General features: G+C 40.2%; 1 protein-coding gene across 8 annotated transcripts in view; it reads right to left on the minus strand.

Annotated features, from left to right (window-relative positions):
* The window catches only part of CCDC126 (coiled-coil domain containing 126), a 106,256-nt gene that overhangs the window by 85,026 nt on the left and 765 nt on the right, over window positions 1-20,465 (minus strand). For 2 of the 8 annotated variants that reach the window (XM_077856522.1, XM_077856519.1), the window contains exon 1: window positions 1,401-1,539. The exons of 2 other annotated variants lie outside the window; for them this stretch is intronic. The gene's annotated coding sequence lies outside the window, so the exon portion shown is untranslated. Of the gene's footprint in view, window positions 1-1,043; window positions 1,266-1,314; window positions 1,548-20,465 lie in introns of those variants that run through there. 4 more of the 8 variants (XM_077856524.1, XM_077856520.1, XM_077856523.1 and 1 more) reach the window with 3 other exon arrangements.

Here is a 20,465-nt window from a genome sequence, read left to right on the forward strand (position 1 = left end):
GCCAGACTCTCCACTAACACAAAGCCCAATATGGGGCTTGATCCCAGGACCCTGAGATCATGACTTGAGCTGAAGTCAAACACTTAACCACCTGAGCTACCCAGGTGCCACTAAATCAGCTTTTTCCTATTGAGGAGTACCTCAATAAACTGCATCATGGCTGGCCCAACAAGATATGCATCAGGCCCTGCTTTAGTCCCTTGAGGTTCAGACTTCTGAATTGAATCACTGGTGATGTTTCATTACCATGGAGTCTCTGGATGAAGCATAGCTCTACCTGGCTGTCCATGGGGTTCTGGACCAAACATCTGCCCCAAATAGCAGTCGTATATGACACTTAAGCACCACAAGTTGGTAGCTTACTGGACCCTTTTAGAGAAAAAGATATTAACAGGCTTCCAGCTTCACACACCAAGTTCCCATCTTACCTTGGTTTAGGGTTTCAATGTAAAAGAGACTCAGCAGGGCCACTGAGGCCACACTGTTAAATGGGAACTCATACCTTTAGGAAAGGACTAACCCTGATATCAAGGGTTCTTCCAAAATACAGAAGGATGTGGCTTCCCCCATGCTTGGCCCCTTGTCCACTGATATTGAGGTGCAGCGAGAAGCACCTTCACTGCGGGCCCCTCTAATAGTTTGGATGGACCTGCTATGCTATGCTATGCAACCTGCTTGGAGGCTGGAGCATATCATCAAGCTAAGCTGCATATCCCTAGTCCAGGGGAGCTCTCCTGGCTCAACCCAACTGGCAGAGCTAGTGACCGTGTGCCTGACTTTACAATGGGCCATGAAAATGAGACTCCCAAGGGCACACATTTTTACTGACTCCTGAACAGTAGCCAATAGGCCCACAGTCTGGTCTGGACAGTAACAAAGGAATAATTTCATGATTCAGGGAAAGCCTATCTGAGTTATCTCTACTTGGAAAGAGAGCCAACTCACATATGCCAATCATGCTTGATCATGTCTCTGTACACATGCCAGCAAACACCAGAAATACATTATAATAACATTGTAGCTGCCTTATCCAAATTACACACCTGTTCCAAGGCTCTGTGTGGGCCACTTCCCAAAATATTGAACACAGTTCCAGACACAACTATTCCTCCAGAGATGTCATATCCACTAGCAGGATGGGCCATATCCTCTCAGGCCATAGGGGAAGTGATGGCACTCCCTTATTAGGCCTACTGTCATTGCGTCCCCCTCACCCTGGTTCTAGCTAAAGTGATGGTAAATAACCGCCCCTCTTTGGTCCTAAAGAAAACTCTACAAGATTCTGGAAAACATGTACTTCCTAGGGTAACAGACCTTATTCACAACAGCAAATTGATTTTTTTCAAGCTGCTGCCACCCTCTGCTGAAGTTGGTAAGTACATAACAACCATAATTGATACCTTCACTAGACTGCTGCTAACCACTTTTCAGCATATCACTCTTTCTTAACCAGATATACGCTCATCTCCTTCAGCTCACCAGACATCATAGATTTAGATCAAGGAACCCATTTCTCCTCCCAAGTTGTTTGGTCACAGGCTTTAGAACATAGAATCTTGTGGAATTTCAACCTAGCTTACTGGTCCCAAGAGGCTAGACTTATAGAGAGACAGGCACAGTGACCTGCTCAAAGACTTGCTTTCTAAGCTTTTTAAACAGTAAGGGGTCCCCAATTGGATAGTAATTTTATTCCAGGCTCTTAAACTGCTTAATTCTCAGACCTCATGTCTCCAAATTTCCCACATCAATCATCAGTCTCCTCCAAGGACTCCCCTGATAGCATTTCCAGGGAACCTCTACCCCTTTCATTTCAGAGAGGACATCACTCATCTGCTCACCAGGAGAATGCTCCCTTTACTGTGTTGACTTTTCCACCATCTCATCATCTTACATATGCTAGCAACCTGACCAAGGGCAGATGGTGCAAACTCACGCTCTTATAATATATAGAGCCCAAGGAGACAAACCTCTACCAAATTGCTTAGCAATCGCGATTATATAAATATCATTGGCCCAGTCTGGTTGGCTCAGTCAGTAGAGCGTGCAACTCTCAATCCCAAGATTGCAAGTTCAAGCCCCATGTTGGGCATGGAGCCTACTCTAAAAATAAACAAACAGGGATGCCTGGGTGGCTCAGCGGTTGAGTGTCTGCCTTCGGCTCAGGGTGTGTCCTGGGGTCCTGGGATCAAGTCCTACATCAGGCTCCCTGCATGGAGCTTGCTTTTCCCTCTGCCTATGTCTCTGCCTCTCTCTCTCTCTCTCTCTCTCTGCCTCTTATGAATAAATAAATGAAATCTTTAAAAAAAAATTTTATAGAAGATTGAAGTTATAGCTCTAGGACCCACTAGCAGAACAGTGTAGATCTCAGAGAAAGGAAAAGAGGCCTTCTGCCTGGTGGATGCCAGTCACATTAGGAAATGAAATCCAAACAGAAATGCTGGGATCTATAACCCTTATCAATAGACTGAGACAAGGCCCCTATCCCACCTTAGAGAAAGAGGTTAATGGTCTCTTGTTCCAAAGCAAGTACACTCCTCTTTTGGTCAGTATTCAGATTGTTCAATGGAAGAAAGCCCAACAAGCTAGTCAAATGCAAATGTTCTCTGTTGTGGCTGTTACTGGTATTATGCACAGCCTTGATAAGAGGGTTGCTAGTAGACCCCAGGACCTAACCCTGTTTCAGATGTGCTGGAACATTATCAGCCAAGTGTACGACTGCACCACAGAATGACTGTGTGGGCCCTGTTAGAAAGGCTTTAGCCAGCATGTTGTGGAGCCCTGATCCTGACCCAAAGCTCACCTCCATCTACACTAAATGGTGCCAATGAAAGTGATACTTAAATGGTTACTCCCTCCTTATCCTATGTCTCAAATTATTTCCCAGGCAGAATGTAGCCAAATTAGACTCATCTGGATGGCAGATTTGTGCCCTGATGAATTTCCAATAGTTGTAATGGGCTAGTCTCTAGATTGTAAAACTGCTATCCACAAAATCTCCCTACAATTAATGTATTAATATGCCCATTATCTATATACATTGTGGATGGAGTCTCCACAAATCTTGGTCATGGACATTGCATGCTCCTTGCAGGTACATCCTTAATGACCTGATGGAGTTCCCTCAGATCTTCTCACCTAATAGCAGAGTGCATACTTGTAGTTCCATCCTGAGTCAAGCCTCTAGCATATACACTAGGAATTATTTTTTAAATGTTTAAAGTTTATCTATTTATTTTTTTTAAAGATTTTATTTATTTATTCATGAGAGACACACAGAGAGAGGCACAGACACAGGCAGAGGGAGAAGCAGGTTCCATGCAGGGAGCCCGATGTGGGACTTGATCCCTGGTCTCCAGGATCACGCTCTGGGCTGAAGGCAGCGCTAAACCACTGAGCCACTGGGGCCGCCCTAAAGTTTATTTATTTAAGTGATTTCTACACTCAACGTGGGCCTTGAACTCAGTACCCAGAGATCAAGAGCTGCATATTCTACTGACTGAACCAGCCAGGTACCCCTAAAGTTTTTTTTTTTACAGATTTTGTTTATTTATTAGAGAGAGTGCAAGAGAGGGAGAAGCAGGCTCCTCACTAAGCAGGAGGGGCTCAATTCCAGGACCCAGGGATCATGACCTGAGCCAAAGGCAGATGTTTAACCGACTGAGCCACCAGCTGCCCCTAAAATTTTAATTATTAAGTAACCTCTACGCCCAACATGGGGCTTAAACTTACAACCCCAAGATCAAGAGTCACATGCTCTTCTGACTGAGCCATCCAGGTGCCCCAAAATAAGAGTCCTTTTTTAAAAAAAATATTTATTTATTTGTTTGTTTATTCATGAGAAACACAGATAGAGAGGCAGAGGCATAGGGAGAGGGAGAAGAAGGCTCCATGCAGGGAGCCCGATGTGGGACTCGATCCCCAGACCCCGGGATCATGCCCTGAGCCAAAAGCAGATGCTCAACCACTGAGCCACCCAGGCGTCCCAAGAGTCCTTTTCTTATTATATACACTTGGAATTTAACACCAGCCAGCCACTCATACCCTTCATGGATCTCACCTGGGAAGGCCATCCTTCCCCGGGCTGGTCTCTGCCATCCCAAGCACACAAATATCTCAGATGACATGGCCCCAGACTGAGTGAGAGCTCACTGCTGGAGACGACTGTACTTCAGATGACAATGCCACAACCCAAGAGACAGATGAGGAAGACAAAGCATTCCAGCCTTGCTGGACATGGGGACATTCCCCTCCCAGATTGCCTCCATACCAAGAAAGAAGTGACTGTGATGACTATTAGCCTCAAGACCAAGTTGCAAAAATACCTCCAGTTGATTAACATCGAGAATCCCAGAGTTCTACTTTTCTGAAATAGCTAACTACTTGCCTCATGAATTTTGCATCTATCAAAATGCTTGCAAAACTGTAAGTGCCCCTGGCAACACCGGACATCACTTCACATCAGGCCAAACATTCTAAAAGCACTAGCCAAAAACACTTGGTTACAACATCTCTAACATGACTTGCTTAGATTCCATGGTTAGGGACCTCCTGCTGCTGTGTTCACTGCTCAATGTACTAGATTACAGCTTTTATTTTCTACCCTCTGCCTCTATGACAAACCCTACTACTCTCATTATTCCCACCACAATCACCAACATCTTCTCAACACCTGAATTTGCTACCTACACTCCTCTACTCATCTTATCCAAAAGCTCTTCCCTGTTGTACGCAACAACCTTGCCCCACACCACAACAAGTGAGCCAGATCTGACATGATTACATTCATAGAAACTTCCAACACAGCAACCCAGGCCTTACAAGTAAAATGATATTGGATCTGGGGGTCCCCAGATGGCTCAGCTGGTTGAGTGTCTGATTCTTGGTTTCGACTCAGGTTATGACCTCGAGGTTGAGATCGAACCCTGTATTGAGCTCTGTGCTCAGCACAGAGTTCACTTGGGATTCTTTCCCTCTTCCTCTCCCTCTTCCGTGGCCTTCACTCCCTCCTCCACCCATCTTGCATGCATGCATGTGCACACACACTCTCTCCAAAATAAATAAATACATAAAATCTTTTCTAAAAATTATATTAGATCTGTTACCATTCAGGGTCAGACCTACAGCCCCATTTCACTATCTATACCACTGTTCTTCCTAGTGATCAGGCCCTTGTCCTAATCCCCACCCTCTCAAACACCATGAACCTCATTAAGGCTAAATAAAACCCCTAATCTAGACCCCAAACAGGGCATGTGGATAAGCATCAAAATAATTAACTCCCTACAGTGGTACTTTATAAAGGCTACCAACTACATTGAAACAGAAAATGTTGGACCTCACCCTATATACTCAGAGCCCCTTAATAATAAATAATGTCCCATTCAAACTCAAATTCTACTGTGTACCCAATTCAAGAGGCCAGGAGCAAGTTCACTTGGCTCTGCCAAGGCTACAAGCAGTCTACAGAGATGACCCTTATTACTGTAATATTGTTACCTCTAATATTCCAGCTACCTTTTATACTACTGGCACCTCTCCACTAGAGATGTCCTGCTAGTGTACCAAGAAAGCCATTCTTATCCCTATCCTGCTGGGACTGGCTATTACCACTGTTTGACAGACATAGGAACAATACTTCCACCCTAACCAAATTAAGATAAAATATTAAAAACCACTCAACAATTATCAGCTACCCTAACTAACCACATGCAGACGCTGAGTCTGCATACTGAGTCTGACGCAGCAATAATGCTCACTACTACAAAATGGTGATGAATAATCAACTGGCATTAGATTTCCTATTGGCTGAATGGTGTGGAATCTGTTCTTTACAGGGAACTTCTTGCTGCATGTACATTAACAACTCAGGACAGGTACAGACCAACCTCTAGAAGATGTGTCAAGATTTACATATCACTCATCATATATCCAAAATATTTCAACAAATTCCCACACTCCTCAAGTTCCCTGGTTTGTTCTCATGGCTTTCACCATCGACCTGGGAGGATAAATAAGAACTGGATTTCAAACAGTAGCATGTTAATTAATCATAGGCTTCATCATTATTGCCTTGGTTAAATATGCTTTACGATGGCTTCAGAAAACAGTAGCTATTCTTTGAACATATCTGCCACACAAGTGATTGTTATCCCTGATGTTGAAGCATCACAAGATGGATTGCTGAGAGTTTAGCTAAGCTACTCCACAGCATTGCGGCCTTGGCATCCATTTTGTTTGGCTAACTGACCTGTGGGGACTTTAAACTGATGCTAAAAAATAAAAAAATAAAGTAAAATAAAATAAAATAAACTGATGCCAGCCCATCATGCAGGTAGATCTCCCAGATGACAAACATATCCTGTCTCTCAGGAGCACAAGTAAATGTAAATTCCCAATGTGACTCTTCCAATAGCCTTTGTGATAAAGTTTCTCCAATCTCCCAGGGCCTACCCCTTGTGCACACCTTAGATGAGACCACCCCCCTCCCATAGAGATTACCAAAACTCCACTGTTTTTTGTTTAAATCCAGCCTCAGCCCAGGAAGCACTCCATCCTCAGACCCTAATAAGGGCATGTGCTCCAGGTCCTGTAATTCTCTCGGCCTATACCCTGCCTTGACCTCCCCATGTGGCTTTGTGAAGCATCATGGTACATATCTCACCAGGACTGTGAGTTATTATAAGCTTCTATATCTCAATTTCTCTTGTGGTCTTTTATTGAGCCATATGCACCACAGGGCTCTACTTAACAAATGTTGATTTAACAAAATCATAACAAAGTTCTGCACAGTAAAGGAAACCATCAACCAGACGAAAAGACACCCTATGGAATGGAAGAAAAATTGCAAACCATGTTGCAATTATCTTTTACCAGATAGATAAGAAGTTAATGTCTAAAATATACAAGGATTTCATGAAAAAAAAAAACCAAATAACCCAATTTTAAAAGGGGCAAAGGACCTGAATAGACATTTTTCTGAAAAGAAATACAAATGGCCAACAGGTACATGAAAAGATGCTCAACATTACTAATCATAAAGGATGCATAGCTTATGCAAATCAAAACCACAATGAGATATTACCTCATATGTGTTAGGATGTCTATTACCAAAAAAGGTCAAAAATAACATATGCTGGCAAGGATGAGGAAAAATGGAAACACTTGTACACTGTTGGTGGGAATATAAACTGGTATAGCCACTACGGAAAACAGTAGGAAGGTTCCTCAAAAAATTAAAATTAGAACTACTGTATGATCCAACAATCCCACTTCTTGGTATATATCTCACGTCCACTGCAGCACTATTCACAATAGTCAAGATATGGAAACAACCTAAGTCTCCATTGACATATGAATGGATAAAGAAAATGTGATATATATATAAATACATAATAGAATATTATGCAGCCTTGAGAAAGAAGGAAACTTGCCATTTGTGACAACATGGGTGAAATTCAAAGGTATCATGCTAAGTGAAATAAGCCAAAGAAAGACGTATTACACAGTATCATATTTATGGAAACTTTAAAAAAAAAAAAAAGGTGAACTTAGAGAAACAGAGTAGAATAGTGGTTGCCAGAGCTGAGGGATGGGGAAAAAAGGGAGAGGTTAGTTAAAGGGTACAAACTTTCAGTTATGAGTAAGATCTAAGGATCTAATGTAGAACATGGTAACTATCATTGATAACACTATATTGTATAACTGAAATTTGCTGAGAGAACTTAAGTGTTCTCATCCAAATCCATCAATCAATCAGATGCACTGCTTGAATTGAGATGATGGAGGGGTTGCAATTGGAGTCAAGGCCAATCTCCATAATAAGTGAGTGAGTGACTAGGAGGGGGAGAGCAAGAGCCTTGCAGGAAGGGACCAGGATGTTGGAAAGTGCATCTACATGGAGAGGGAGAGCACCCAGATTTAAGACTGGTGTAGTGTTGAAGAGAAGGACAGAAACGGAGCTAAGTAGGCAAATGCAGTAGGGAGAGGCAGTGAGTGATAAGGTCTGATCTGGAATTCAAAACTAAACTTTTCTAGAAAATAATTCAGGGAGGGAGAATAGTTTTGAAGCAGTGATAAGGAGGAAAGAAGCCTGCCCCATCTCCAAGTTCCCATACAAGACAACACTGACACAATTTGAGAAGGCTCCAGAAAAAGCAGTTCCTTCAGGGCAGAATCAGTGTTTCTCAACCTAGCACTACTGAGGTTTGAGGCCTGAGAATTCTTTCTTTCTTTCTTTCTTTCTTTCTTTCTTTCTTTCTTTCTTTCTTTCTTTCTTTCTTCTTTCTTTCTTCTTTTTTTTTTTTTTTTTGGTTTTTTTGTTTGTTTAAGATTTTATTTATTATTTGAGAGAGAGAGAGCATGAGTGGAGGGAGGGGCAGAAGGAGAAGCCGTCTCCCCACTGAGCAGGGAGCCTGATGTGGGGCTCTATCCCAGGACCCCAGGATCATGACCAGAGCCAAGGCAGACACAACTGACTGTGCCATCCAGGTGCTCCAAGCCCAAGAATTCTTTAAAGTGGGGACTGCCCTGGGCATTGTAAGATCTTTAGCAGCATCCCTGGCTCCTGTCCAATAATTGCTGGTAGCACCATCTTCAATTGTGACAATCAAAAATATTCCAAAGCTTGCAAAATGCCCTCTTAGGAGCAGGGCAAATTACTCCCATTGACAACCAATGGGCTAGCACAAGAAGATAAAGGAAATACTCAGAGATTTAGAACATAGAGGGTTTTGCAGATGACTAACCATGAGCCCTAGAAGGCATGGTGGAAAAGGTGGAGATTAATTTAAGCTGAAAGTTCTTCTGTACACCACCCAAATTATATCACTATAACAACAAACAGATCAAGGTCAGTCCTATTGAGGTGTTTATAGATGCAATGAATATTCTCTGTTTTCTGCAAAGGTGTCTCTCTGCTTCTGAAGTTGTTCTCCCTGATATTATCATCACCCTATGAAGGTTGGACTGATGCTCCCATGTGACAGGGACAAAAAGCTAACAGACTTGGCTATCAGTGCAGGTCCGATTGACAGTAACAAAATTCCATGGTACAACGAGGTTGACATATTTAAGAATGTAATCACGGAAAAAAAAAAAAAAGAATGTAATCACGGGAAGTTCTGAAAGCTGGAAAAGAATCCATAAATTGGACTTAAGTTTAATCAATGATCTTGTATAAGTAATGTCGGTGATTTAAGATATTTTTTGAGTAATCAAGATAGTTACGTGATTCAAAATTCAGAAAGTACTGAAAAGTTTGTAGTAAAAAATATTCCTTATCTGCAGGGAGGAGAACTGAAAGGCTTAGGTGAAGGGAGTAATACCAGTTCTGTTTATATCCTTTCAGATACTCTGTGTGTATACAAGCTAATATGGATCCTAAATAGATCTTTTTAATATGTTATATGTTAATATTCTTAGACAAATGCAAAACATCATATTCAACTATAAATGATATTGTTACATTACATAAAACTTCTTATACTTTCCCTGAACCTAATATAACATTGCATGTCACTAATATATATATAACTGCATTATCAGTTTGTATAATTAATTATATTTAATGCATCATACAGCATCATAATTTTTCTTTTTAAAAAAATTTTTTGCACCATAATTTTTCTATAGGGTCCTTCTATTACTTGAACATAACATCTGACTCTTTTTTACTGCTGCAATAAATTGGAAAGGAAAAAAAAATCATCACCATCATGGATTCACATTGCTTCATTGGGGCAATTTTGTTTGGCATCATTTTGGAATTAAAGCAAGTAAGAGTTGGGACGCCTGGGTGGCTCAGTGGTTGAGCATCTACTTCTGTCTCAGGGCATGATCCAGGGGTCCTGGGATGGAGTCCTGCATTAGGCTCCCTGCAGGGAGCCTGCTTCTCCCTCTGCCTGTGTCTCTGCCTCTCTCTATATATCTCTCTCATGAATAAATAAATAAAATCTTTTTTAAAAAATTAAAAAATAAAGCAAGAGTCAATATAATGGTTTTATATTCTAGGTAGATTATTTGTTTGTTTGTTTTTAAAGATTTTATTTATTTTTAATTTATTTTTATTTATAATAAATAAAATAATTTATTATAATAAATAAAATAAATAAATTTATTTATTAATTTATTTTTTTGAGAGAGAGTGAGAGAAAGAGAGATGAGGCAGGTGGAGGGGGGCAAAGGAGGAAGGGAGAAGCAGACTCCCTGCTAATCAGGGAGCCTGATTCAATGTGGGGCTCTATTCCAGAACTCCGATCATGACCTAAATTAAAGGCAGACACTTAACTGACTGAGCCACACAGGTGCCCCCAGGTAAATTATTTAGATGCCTTTTTTCTCTTTGTTGATTTTTCCATTTTTACTTATAGCATGCTTAAATTTGAGATATAAAATATAAAATTCCCTATTTTTTAAAAAGATTTTACCCATCCACTTGACTACAGAGAGAGAGAGAAAGCAAGCACAAGCAGAGGGAGCAGCAGACGAAGAGGGAGAAGCAGGCTCCCCACTTAGCTGGGAGCATGACCCTGGCAGGATCATGACCTGAGTTGAAGGCAGATGCTTAATTGATTGAACCACTCAGGAGTCCCAAAATTCACTATTTTAAAGTGTACACTTCAATGGGTTTTTGTATACTCAGTATGTTGTGCAACAACCATTTCCACTATCTAATTTCAGACCATTTCCATCACCCCCAAAAGAAACCCCGTACCTATTAGCAGTTAGTCCCTATTCCTCCCCTCCTCATCTCCTGAATGATTACTTATCTACTTTCTATTTCTATTGATTTGCCTACACATGACATTTCACATGAATAGAATCATACAATATGTGGCCATTTGTGTCTGGCTTCTTTCATTTACCATGTTTTTAAGTTTCATCCATATTTTAGCATCTATCAGTATTTCTTTTCTTTCTTTCTTTTTTTCTTAGGTAGGCTCCACACCCAGTGTGGAGCCCAACACAGGGTTTAAACTCATGACCCTGAGATAAAGACCTGAGCTGAGATCAAGAGTTGTGCACTTAACCAACTGAACCACCCAGATGCCCCCAATATTTCTTTTTTTGTGTGGCTAAATAATATTCTATTGTAGGGATATACCATATTTTGTTTTCTTATCAGCTGATGGACATTTAGGTTGTCTCCACCTTTTAACTATTAGGAACAGTGCTGCCATAAACGTATGTGTACAAGTTTTTATACAAACATGTTTTCAGTTCTCTTGGGTGTACACCTAGAAGTGGAATTGCTGAATCATATAGCAACTCTGTGTTTAACTTTTTGAATTGCCAAACTGTTTTTCACATCAGCTGACTATTTTATATTACCATCGGCAATGTATAAGAGTTTCAATGTCCTATTTTTCCACAGTCATCAACGATTATTATTGTCCAGTTTTTTAAAATTATCATCATAGCCATTCCAGTAGGTGTGAAGTGGAATCTCATTGTGGTTCTGATTTGCATTTCCCTAATGACTCATGATGTTAGACCTCTCTTCATGTGCATATTGGTTATTTGTATATTTACTTTGGAGAAAGATATATTCAAGTCCTTGCCCATTTTCTTTTTTTAAGATTTTATTCATTTATTCATGAGAGACACACAGAGAGAGAGAAAGGCAGAGACCAAGGGAGAAGCAGCCTCCATGTAGGGAGCCTGATGTGGGACTTGATACCAGGATCACGCCCTGAGCCAAAGGCAGATGCTCAACTGCTGAGCCACCCAGGCATGCCTCCTTTGCCCATTTTCAAATAGAGTTGTTTGGGTTTTTCTGTTGTTGAAATGTAAGAGTTCTTTATATATTGTAGATAATTAGACTCTTATCAAAGATGTAATCTGCAAATACTTTCTATTACATGTTTTTTCACTTTGTTGATAGTGTCCTTTGACACACAAAAGTTTTAAATTTTGATGAAGTCTAATTTATCTATTTTTTATTTGATATTGATCTCTCTTTTACTTTTAAGTATTAAAGTTACAGATTATAGGTGAATGTGGCAGTCACCTGCTATGAGTGCTCTAGGTGATATGATGTATGTAAGTGGAAAAACACTGTAAGTGGGAATCCCTTTCAGATCTATCATTGAAAAACTTCTAAAAAAAAAAAAAAAAAAGAAAAACTTCTATGCCACCTTTAGAGGTAACTATCATACCAACACCTTACTTTGAAATTGACATTAAAGGGAAAGAATTAAACATTTATCCTTTCTAATAGGAACCATATTTCAGAGTCATCAATTTTTGGGTGATTAAGAAAGGTCTTCCAAAATATCTATTGTTTTGACAGAACATTGCCAGTTGGTGAATATAGAGATAAGACAGAGGTGGTAAATCACCATTTTGAATAGAATGATTGATTCCAACAGAGATTTTCAATAGGTAATGACATACTAAATGAAGAGTTGGTAGGAAATTGCATATTCACATGGTGTGGAAATACCATTCCCTGATTGCTTGTTGGTAGAATGTAGCTTAGCAGGGAAGGGACCTGTCTATTGCAACCTTGACCCAGTGATTTGTCTTGGCATCACTGCCAGTATGATCACCTGACATCATGTAGCTTCTGATATATACTGTACAGCATCACCCATGAAGTATTCTTGCCAAAAATATTTAACTTGAATCTAACAAGCCCTTAAAATATAGGAAACATAGAGAATAGAGGAGCAAGTGAAATGACATTATGAGGAAATAATCAAATATCTAGGAAGAGGGACATAATACACCTCTGTTGCCAGGTCTCTCCAACAAGCAAATGTCACTTAAAAATAAAGAAGAAAGGGAAAGAAAGAATGAAAGAAAAGGGGAAAGAAGAAGAAAAAAAAGAAGAAACAGGGGAGAGGGGTGCTGGGTGGTTTAGTTGGTTAAACAATCAACTATTGATTTTGGCTCTGGTTATGATCTCATGGTCGTGAGATCAAGCCCTGTGTAGAGCTCCAAGCTTAAGATAGAGTCTTCTTGGGATTCTTTTTTTTTTTTTTTTTTTAAGATTGTATTTATTTATTCATGAGAGACACAGAGAGAGAGGCAGAGACACAGGCAGAGGGAGAAGCAGACTCCATTCAGGGAGCCTAATGTGGGACTCAATCCCGGGACTGCAGGATCACACCCTGGGCGGAAGGCCGCTGAGCCACCCTGGTGTTCCTCTGCTTGGGATTCTTTCTCTCCCTCTCCCTCTGCTCTTCCCCTGTGCTTGCTCACTTGTGAGTACATGCTCTCTCAAATAAATAAGTCTTTAAAAAAGAAAGGGGAGAAGGCAGAAGGGAAAGAGAAAACTAGGAATTTTCTAGATTAAAAGGGATTTAAGGGCAGCCTAGGTGGCTCAGCGGTTTAGCACCTGCCTTCAGCCCATGGCGTGATCCTGGAGACCCGGGATCAAGTCCCATATCGGGCTCCCTGCATGGAGCCTGCTTCTCCCACTGCCTATGTCTCTGCCTCTCTCTGTGTGTCTCTTATGAATAAATAAATAAAATCTTAAAAAAAAAAAAGATTTAAGAGGCAAAACCAGCAAAAGCAATCATGATGCTTGATTAGATTCAGATTTCAACAAAAAAATTTGAAAGTTTAGGGACAGTAGTGGAAATCTGAATATGGACTGAGTATTAGATAGTACCAGAGAATTATTGTAAAATTTTTGGTGTGATAATGGTATTGTAGGTTGTTGCAGTTATTTTTTTTAAGATTTCAATTTATTCATAAGAGACACACAGAGAGAGAGAGGCAGAGACATAGGCAGAGGGAGAAGCAGGCTCTATGCAGGGAGCGCAATTCGGGACTCAATCCCAGAGCCCAAGGATTAGACCTGAGCCAAAGGCAGACATTCAACCACTGAGCCACCCAGGTGCCCCAGTTATATAAGAAAAGTCATTTTTTAAGAGATGTATATTGAAAGTCACACAATATCAGGATATTTCAATTTCATTAAAACACTTATGCATAACAGGCTTTTTTGTATGCATGTTTAAAGCAAACACTCAAATTAAAAAAAAAAACTATCACTGCAAAATAATGACTTCTTTGGACCATCTTGCTGCACTGTCAAATCATTTGTATAAACTCTTTTGTATATTTGCTTTTACTTTACTTTTATGAATGAGTGTACAATTTCAACACTTCCATTCCTGATAAACAAGTAGGATTTGAATGATTAATTAATTAATGATTGAATGATTAATATAAATCTTGGGTCTACTCACCTGAACTCTGTATCTGAGGTGCTAGAGGCATGCTGGGAGCACTGGAGCCTAACATTTAGGAGTATAAATCCACCCAATTTTATTTATTTTTTATTATTGATTTTAAGTAAACTCTACCCTCAATGTGGAGCTCAAACTCATGACCACAAGATCAAGAGTCACATGTTCTTCTGACTGATCCAGCCAGACACACTAAAACATGGCCAATTTTTTTTTATTTTTTTTAAAAACATCTTATCTATTTATTCATGAGACAGAGATACAAGCAGACTCCACACAGGGAGCCTGACATGGGACTTGATCCCAGGTCTCCAGGATCAGGCCCTGGGCTGAAGGCTGCACTAAACCATTAAGCCACCAGGGCTGCCCCATGGCCAATTTTAAATCCCAACTCTGCATTGTGCCAGCTGTCTGACTCATCTTGGACGATCTACTCTACCAACTTTCAGCCTCAGTATTCCTACCCATGCAATAGAGGCAACAATATTTTTAACTTTTTATTAGGTTGTCATGGAAATAAGGTAAACTATGTAGGATACTTAACACAGTGCCTGATGCAAGGTGAGGACCCAAAGCTGTTTTAATTACTACATGATCTTGGGTGGGTCACTCAAATTCCACCTCTGTAAAATCAAGACAGTGGATTAGATTTTTCTTCTAAACTATCTATTGGTGTAAATGACTTCTCCCTGAGCTTTCATTTCTGCATTTGAAATGAGAAGACTGGAGATACCATCTATTTCTAATATCTCTGATCATGAACGGTCCTACTAAACTTTCACTAACATAGACGAACAGGGAAGTTAGCCTCAAATAACCAAAACCACCTCCTGTGTCAGGAGTGAGAAGTTGAGCTTGGGGAAAGGAAAGACACTTTACCGTATTTTCAACATCTCCCAAGATCTGCCTGGATATTGATGCTTTATTAAATGAGAAAATGTATATAAAATGATTCATAATAGGGGGTATAAATAGTACAGATGGCATCATGATCATAGAAATGTTATGATGATGATGATAATGAGGAGAGAATTAAGAAGATAGTTCTTTTCCTTTGTTAGGAAGTCCATAATGAAATGGTACTATTTTTCCCATTAAGTGGATTGTGGCTATTAAGTAATGAGCCTTACTTAACAATATACAGAAAGGACTTGAGTAGCTCAGTTGGTTAAGCATCCAACTCTTGGTTTCAGATCTGGTCATGATCTTGGGGTCATGGGATAAAGCCCTGCATGGAGGTCTACACTCTGCTAGAGCACCTGCTTGAGATTCTCTCCCACCCTCCCCCTCCCACTCCTGCATTATGTGCACTCTCTCTCCCTCTCTCCCTCTAAAATAGAGAGAGGGAGCATGCAAGTGAGAGGAGAAGCAGAGGGAGAAGGACAAGCTGACTCTTCACTGAGCACAGAGCCCTTATAGATCAAGGGGCTTGATCCCAGGACCCTGAGATCATGACCTGAGCTGAAATCAAGATTCAGGGGCGCCTGGGTGGCTCAGAGTTTGAGTGTCTGCCTTCGGCTCAGGGTCTGATCCCGGGATCTGGGATCGAGTCCCGCACTGGGCTCCCTGTGAGGAGCCTGCTTCTCCCTCTGCCTGTGTCTCTGCCTCTCTCTCTCTCTCTCTCTCTCTCTCTCTGTGTGTGTGTGTGTGTGTGTGTGTGTGTATGTCTCTCATGAATAAATAAACAAAATCTTAAAAAAAAAAAAAAAAAGGAAATCAAGAGTTAGACAGCCAACTGAGTCACCCAGGAGCCTCAGCAAATAAATCTTAAAAAAAAAAAAAAAAACAAACCAATATATAGAAAGAGGATTTGCCCTATCAAATATTAAAACTAAAAAGCCTTTACAATTAAAACAGTATAGGTGGGATGCCTGGGTGGCTTAGTGGTTGAGTGCTTGCCTTCGGCTCAAGGCATGATTTCAGGGTCCTGGGATCAAGTCCCACATCAGGCTCTGCACAGGGAGCCTGCTTCTCCCTCTGCCTATGTTTCTGCCTCTCTCCCTTTCTCTCTCATGAGTAAATAAATAAAATATTTTAAGAAAAAGACAATATGGTACTGGAGCATGAACAGACCAGGGGAATACCATAAAAAACCCAAAAACAGATTCAAGTGCATAAGGAAATTTAGTATATGATAAAAGTGGTATCTTACTTAACTGGGGCAAAGACTTTTTTTTTTTTTTTTATATAAATAGTACTTTGACAAATGGGTAGCCATTTAGTAAAAGGTAAAATTAGATCCATACTCCATAATATACGTAAGAATAAACTCCAAGTGGATCAAGAATCTAAATGTAAAATACAAAACTATACAATGATTAGAAGAAAACATGAATGAACTCCTCTTTAACCTCAATGTAGAGAAATGTTTTCTAACTATGATTCAAAATCCAAAGGCAATAAAATAATAAAAAGATTCAGAGGCACTTGGCTGGTTCAGTCAGTACAACATGTGACTCTTGATCTCAGGATGGTGGCTTCAAGCCTCACGTTGGGTGTAGAGATTACTTAAAAATAAAATATTTAAAAAAATAGATTCAAACTAATTCATAGAGAATTACTTAGAGATTCTTTATGGCCCAATCTGAGACAACTTGAGCAAAAAAATAATAGCAATAGATTATAACACATAGAATAAAATAAATATCTATGAGCTCATACTGATAGAAATAAATAACTGAATAAATAAATTGAGCGAATGAAAGAAAGAGAAGAGAGAAAGCTTTTCCTTAGAGTAGAATACCAATTAATAAATGTAGAAGGAGGGGATGCCTGGGTGACTCAGCAGTTTGGCACCTGCCTTCAGCCCAGGGCCTGATCCTGGAGACCCGGAATCAAGTCCCACATCAGGCTTCCTGCATGGAGCCTTCTCCCTCTGCCTGTGTCTCTGCCTCTCTCTCTCTCTCTCTCTCTGTGTGTGTGTGTGTGTGTGTCTCATGAATAAATGAATAGAATCTTAAAAAAAAATAAAAATAAAAATAAAAAAATAAATGTAGAAGGAATGATGGTTATAGAAAACCACCACTTGGCAAATTCTGTGGTAATAATTCCTGGAAGCAAGAAGGTATTATGAGAAGCAGGATATTTACATAGTCTCAAAGAATTGCCCCACAAGATACTCTTTTATTACAAAGACAAAGAAAGCAATTTTACACTGGAGAAATCCAGCAAACACTACTTGATAAATAGTGATTGAGGTTAATTTCACCAGTAATAAACATTGACATCAGGTTCCTGTAGATATTATGCATCGAGTAGAATACAACACCACTTTTGTGATACTCTTGCCAAAACACACAACCTGAATTTAATCAGGAGACACATCAGAGAAACCCAAATTGAAGTAGGTCTACAAAAAGCTGGCTAGTGCTAGTACTCTACAAAAGTGTGGAGGTCATAAAAGACAAAGACTGAAGATGAAAGACAAAGACTAAGGAACTATTCTGAAGAAAGGGCGAGGACAATTAAATGCAGTGCGTAATACTGGATTATATCCTAGCCCAGAAAGGGGATATTAGTGATGAAATTGAATAAAGACTGCAGATTTGTCAATACTATGTCAATTTCCTGGTTTTGACAATTGTACTGAGGTTTTATAAGACATTAACACTTGGGGAAGCTGGATGAAGATAATCGTTTGAACTATTTTTATAATTTTTTAAAATGAGCTTGAAATGATTTCAAAACAAGGAGAAAAAATAGAACTTGTCTATTCAAATAATTATCTTTCAAAATACTGTCTCTGAGATGTTTATTGTAAAGTTGTGGAAAGTGCTTTTGTTAGCAGTTTAACATGACATAAGAAAAGTAGTTTCTTGCAATATATTGGGTTTTTATTTTAAGATTTTATTTTTATTTATTCATGAGAGACACAGAGAGAGAGAGAGAGGCAGAGACACAGGCAAAGGGAGAAGCAGGCTCCTCGTGGGGAACAAGAGGTAGGACTCCATCCTAGGACCCTGGGATCATGCCCTGAGCCAAGGTAGACGCTCAACCCCTGAGCCACCCAGGCGCCTCAGTCTTGCAATATATTGTTAAAAAAAAAACTTGGCAGTGCCTGGGTGGCTCAGTGGGTTAGGCAACTGCCTTGGGCTCTGCCTCTGCCCCTCCCCCCATGCACATGCACAGGCACCGGTTCTCTTAAATAAACTCTTTAAAAAATTAAATAAACAAAAGAGTTTTAAGAGACATAAATAAGTACTTCATGATCTTGATTCAAGAAAACTATTCTGAGACAGCAAGATTTGAATGAGGACTAGACATTTGATGATATTGAGGAATTAATTTTATTAGATGTGATAAGGGTGTGGTGGATATATTTAAAGAAAAAAGTTTTTACCATGAAATGACATACCTAGGATTTGCTTTATTTATTTTTATTTTAAAATTTTTTTAAAGATTTATTTGAGAGACAGAAACCACTTGCATGTGTCCACCTGTGTGTTCTATAAGGGGAGATGAGGGGTGGGGTAGGCAGAAAGAGAGGGAGAGAGAGAAATCCAAGAAGACTCTGAGTTGTGCCTGGAGCCAATGAAGGATTTGATTCTGCAACTCCAGGATCATGTCCTAAACCAAAACCAAGAGAGTTCCCAATTCAGTGGGCCCCCACGGTGCCCCTATATTTTTTTTGTTTTGTTTTTAAAGATTTTATTTTTAAGTAATCTCTACACCCAGTGTGGGGCTCAAACTTACAACCTTGAGGTCAAGAATCACATACTCTATGGACTGAGACAGCCAGATATCCCTCTCTGGGATTTGCTAGGGTTTTTGTTGGTTTGGGAGAGGGAGGTGGGGAGGGGCAGAGGGAGAGGGAGAGAGAGAATCCTAAGTAGGTTCCACACCTAACACAGAGCCCAATTCGGGGCTGTATGTATCTCACAACCCTGAGATTATGACCTAGGCCCAATTCAAGAGCCAGATGCTTAACCAGCTGAACCACCCAGGCACCCCTGGGATTTGCTTTAAATTATTCCAGGAAAAAAAACCGGATTAATAAATACTATACAAAATAATAATAATAATAATAATAAATAAATAAATACATACATACATACATACTATACATATGGGGAAGAAACTATTTGCTAAAATTAGGTAATGGGGAAGTGCCCAGCTGGTTCAGTCAATAGAACATGTGACTCTTGATCTTGGGGTTGTGAGTTCAAGCCTCACATCGGGCATGGAGCCTAATTAAAAGCCAAAAAATAAATAAATAAAATCTTTTTTTTCTTTAAAGATTTTATTTATTTTAAAGAGAGAGAGCACAAGCATGAACAGGGGGAGGGACAGGGGGAGAAGCAGACCCCTTGCTGAGCAGGGAGCCCGATGTGGGACTCGATCCCGGGTCTCCAGGATCACGCCCTGGGTTGAAGGCAGGCACTCAACCGCTGAGCCACCCGGGCTGCCCCACATTCTGAAATCTTGCTCAGGAATAGTAATCTCCATAATACTGTTCGTTTAACTTTCCTAACAAAACTGTGGTTCAAAGTCTAGGTCAACTCTTTTATCACCAAGTATTATGGGAGGAAATTTTTTAGGAGGAAACTAATTTTTAAAATTGTGAAATACAAAAAAAAAATAAAAAAAAATAAAATAAAATAAAATAAAATTGTGAAATACAGATAAAGCTCAGAATCACCTCACACATTATTACCCCGACTGAGAACCAAGTGGATAGGTCTGGGGGGGGCGGGGGGGGGGATCTTGGCTCCAAGGCTGTAAGGAAATGACTCAAAGAGGAAAAAAACAAGTTGATTGAGTTATCTCTGGGTGGAAGGACTGGGGACAGCCAGGAGTGAGGCAAGAACTGTGACTTTTCATTAAAATCCCCCTGCGCAGGTATTATGTTGATAGCCTTACAAGGGGCAAAGGTTGAAGGGTAGGAATAGAGCATTGAGAATACCCCCAAAAATAAGAACATACTAAATTTTATCCTGTATATGCTTCCAGTTTTTTCCGTTCCATCAGAATCCCTTTGGAAAATATTTAAAGGGGCCAAGGTCAATAAAAGCCCACCTGGTGACTCAAAATCTTCAATAGAACGTGTTAGAAAGGTCACTCTGGGGCAGCCCAGGTGGCTCAGCGGTTTAGCGCCGCCTTCAGCTCAGGACGTGATCCTGGGGACACGGGGTCGAGTCCTAGGTCGGGCTCCCTGCCTCTCTCTCTCTCTCTGTCTCTCATGAATAAGTAAGTAAATAAAACATTTAAGAAAGAAAGAAAGAAAGAAAGGTCACTCTGCTGGGGATTCTGAGCCCAGGCGCCTCGGCG

This window comes from Canis aureus, chromosome 18 (assembly GCF_053574225.1).
Source record: "Canis aureus isolate CA01 chromosome 18, VMU_Caureus_v.1.0, whole genome shotgun sequence".
NCBI lineage: Eukaryota > Metazoa > Chordata > Mammalia > Carnivora > Canidae > Canis > Canis aureus.